This window comes from Sceloporus undulatus, chromosome 7 (genome assembly GCF_019175285.1).
Source record: "Sceloporus undulatus isolate JIND9_A2432 ecotype Alabama chromosome 7, SceUnd_v1.1, whole genome shotgun sequence".
Taxonomy (NCBI): Eukaryota; Metazoa; Chordata; class Lepidosauria; order Squamata; family Phrynosomatidae; genus Sceloporus; species Sceloporus undulatus.
Window position 1 is genome coordinate 15,633,623 of NC_056528.1, and position 4,058 is coordinate 15,637,680.

Sequence of the window (4,058 nt, forward strand, 5' to 3'; positions counted from 1 at the left end):
ATATAAATGATAGATAGATAGATAGATAGATAGATAGATAGATAGATAGATAGATAGATGGATTTATCCAGAAAGGATCCTGTGACTAATAGATCAACTTGGATGGAGGGAATCCACCAGGTTGATCCCCAGATGGACAGCTTGTCTGGATTCCTCCATTGCCTTGATTGTATTTATTTATTCCCCCCCTTCACTGCCATTTTAATTCCTTTTATTGATTTATTGGGGGGAGGAAAGGAAGGAGGGGCAGCGGAAGGGAACCCACCGATCGCCCTTCCTTCCAAACCTAGGAAAAGTCTGCCAATCCTCTCCAAAATCTGCCTCTCCAAAAGGGTAGCCATAGAGAGAGGGACAAGAACACCCAACATCCACAGCATGGACAACCCTGACACCCCCATTTTCCAAAGCCTCCTCCTACTCCTTTGCAAATTGCAATAAACCTCTTCTGTGTATTATTATTATTACTATTACTATTATTATTATTATTCTGCAGTGCCCACAGAGTCTCCAAACTTGATGCTCCAGCTGCCTGAGCCTCCTTTCCTTCGCCTCTCTCCTTCCCTCTGTGTTAAATTTTCTCCTTTCCTCCAATGATTTCCCTTCCAAAAGTTATGCAATCCCTTTCCCTCTCCATCAGTGAAGTTTGGATATTATATATATATATATATATATATATATATATATATATATATATTCCCCTCCAAAAATAATTTTTAAAGAGTTGCATCCAAAGAGTCTCATGGGAGCATCAGGGAGCCAAGAAAATCCTTGCTTCAGAAGCTGGAGCAAGGTGGCCATTTGTATGCTTTTGTGTCTCTTTTGCTTTGCTTTGCTGTTTTGTTTTGCAAAGCAAGGAAAGAAGAAGAGAAGCAAGAAAAGCTCTTGATTTCATCCGAGTTTCGAATTCTTGATGAAAATGACGAAATTTGTAACTCAAGGGTTGCAATCCAAAGCTATTCCTCTCTGGTTATCCATAAGCTGCCTTTCCTTCCAAGGAAGTGCAGCCACAGGTAAGACTCTGAACAGTTGCTCCTTTGCTGGGACAGCTTTGGCTGTTTTGTGTGGGAAGATGTTTATATATATATATATATATATATATATATATATATTTCTTGAAAGATCTCAAAAGCTCCCCCTGACGGCAGCAAGAGTTTGGGATTTCTATTTTCCGAAAGGAGAAAATAAATGTATGCATGGATAATATCTTCCAAGGCTGCAGAACAGAGTCTCTCCGGGTTCGTTCTTGCAACTATTCGATTCCAAAACATGTGCAAATATAACCCCGACTTTCTCTCCTTTCCTTCATTCACAGATCTGAGAAGTAAAAAAGCCTCCCAATTCCTTGACTGGGAGATGCAACAGAAACAGTTGGAGCAAGATGGGATTTCAAGCTGTCATGTTCGGGGAAGGATTAATGTACTACTATTTGTACGTTACTGACTTATGGCGCAACCCAAAGGCGACCCTCTCATAGGGTTTTCTTGGCAAGTTTCGTCAGAGCGGCTTTGTCATTGCCGTCCTCTGAGGCTGAGAGAGTGTGACTTTCCTGAGGTCATCCAGTGGTTTCTATGGCTGAGCTGGGATTCGAACCTTAGTTTCCCAGTGTCCTAGTCCAGCATTCAAACTGTGATGTCACATTGGCTCTCCATTATTATTATTATTATTATTATTATTATTATTATTATTAGGCTTTCATTTCATTGCTAAGGAACATTTGCCATCCACTGATGTCCTTATCCATGGATGAAACGTCCCGTGGCGTTTAAAATATAAATGTTGAAAGCGAACCTTGATATTTTCCTGTTTTCTATAGAGAGACTAAATTTGTACCGTAGTGTTTTGAGCATTGGACGTAGACGCTGAGACCAGGTGTTCAAATACTGGCTCGCTGTGTAACCCACTGGGAATCCTTAGGCAAGCCACACTCCTCAGCGTCAAGAGTAATGGTAAACCTTTTCTCCAGATTAGTCTGGTTGCTCCAAACCAATCGCCCCACATTGGCCTCTACTGGATAGCGAAACAAGTCACAGTTTAGCCTGTATGAAACCCGTGCTCAAAGGGTTCCCTTTTCGTTGCTTTCCTTTGCATTTGGGATTCCCACGCTTCACACTAGAAGCTTTCCTGACACATAAACGCATGCACTTCCCTTCCACTGAGCACTCAGTGGTATGAGTGGAATGTTTTGATTTAATTTGTCCTGGTCTGGGCTTTGCTTTTGCTTTCCTTGCCCTGATCATCCATCAGCTATTGCTCCGCTCTTTTCCTTTCTAGCCAGGGCGGAGAAGCGAGAAGGAAGTGCTGAGATCAAAAGGTTGGAGATGGATTTCAGGGCCGGGGAAAGGACAACATTTTGGAAGGATTGAAACCAGGTATGAACCGAGATGCCAAGAGGGGTACAGCCATGGGATGTGGGTCCCCGAAAAAAAGTCTCCCCATGAAATATCCTTCGATCGATCTGCACATTTCTTGGAGTCAGTGGTTTGAGCACTGTATCGCAACTCTGGAACCAAGGGTGCATCCACACTGCCCTTGGAGTGCTGTACTGCATCCTAATGCATCCGTTGCCTTTAGCCTTCTCCGAGGAAAAGAGTGCTGCTGCTCAACAAACTCTCCCAAAGACCCCTCTCTGGGCTATGTATAAAATAAGGGAAAAGAGAGAAGCAAGAAATGCATCGTGTGAAACAAAGCATGGATGAACGTTCTTGTTAGTTGTCTACATGCCTATAGCCTTACCTTGTTTGGTTGTTGTTACCTTCAACCATTTCTACTTATGGGGGGTCCTATCACGGGTTTCCTTGGCTAGGTTTTTGTTCGAGGAGTTTGGCCTTGCCTTCCTCTGAGGCTGAGAGAGAGAGTGATGTGCCCAAGCCCACCCAATGGGTTTCATGTCCCAACAGCGATTCAACCCTGGTCTCCAGAGTCTGAGGCTAAAACGTGCGTGGGAAAGGTCGCGTATTGTCCCGCAAGACTGTTGAATCGTAACGCCAAAGAAAGCGTGTTTCATCCTGGGACCAACCTTGTCGGGTGGCCTTATCTCCTGCAATAATAATTGTTAATTTTCCCCTTCTTTAAAAAAAGAAAAGCTGCCAGAAACATAAGTAGCCCATTTCCATTTCTCTTGCTGGCTGAGAGGGCTATTTGCGTCGTGTTTTTTGAACACGGTTGCAGTTGGCAATAAGGGACCCTTAACAATAGACCTTGCGTGCATCTATTATGCAGTCAGTAAAACAAGGCACGCTTTTTGGGATCCTCCAAGGTTGTAATCCGCCAGCTTTAGTGACTCCAAACACCATTCTGTGTTTGGAGCTGAGGGCAGGAGTTGTTTCGTGATTAATCTTTGCTACACTTTCTGGCCTATGGGAACTAGACTTTATAATACATGCACAATGTGGAATGGTGGCCAGCCAAAACCAAGCCAGATGTATGTGTCTATGTGAAATGGGATATATATACATATATATGTTCCAAGAAGGTTCAGAGGGGCATCGCCAAGGTATTCAGACTCCATTTTGGCCCCCCTCCACCAAACTACAATCCCAATATTCCATAGATCAAGCCAGGAAGTTAAAGCAGTATCAAACTGGATTAATTTCTGCAGTGTGTATGTAGCCACAGTGGGCCAATATCTTAGTTCCCGCTGAATTAATGGGGTTTACTTATATGCAGATTGTTCATATTGATCCCAAACTTTGGTTTGGCCAGATGCTTTGGACTTCAGCTCCCCGAATCGTTATTCATGGGCCCGTTGGTTGGGGATTCTGGGAGCCGAAGTCCAAAATACCTGGAGACTAGAGTTTTGGGAATCGCTGAGAATCAAGCTTCTTAGCAGTGAAAAGAAGCTGATGTGATGATGATGATTCTCTTTGCAACTTGGCAACTTGAAAGATATGGATTTTAGACTTTGTTTGGGTTCGGTCCCTGACTTTGTTTTCCAGTGTTTTGGACTTCAGCTCCCATATTCCAGAATGTTGGCCAAAGCTGGTTGTTTTGAAGTCCAAAAGAGCCAGAAGACCAAAGTTAAGGAACCTGCTGGTTTAGACTTAACCCATAGAATCGGT

The 4,058-nt window shown here is 43.4% G+C and overlaps 1 protein-coding gene across 1 annotated transcript in view; it reads right to left on the reverse strand.

The window, feature by feature from the left end:
* LOC121936452 (collagen alpha-1(I) chain-like) overlaps positions 1 to 4,058 on the reverse strand; it is a 10,705-nt gene that overhangs the window by 548 nt on the left and 6,099 nt on the right. The gene's annotated exons all lie outside the window — the stretch shown is intronic.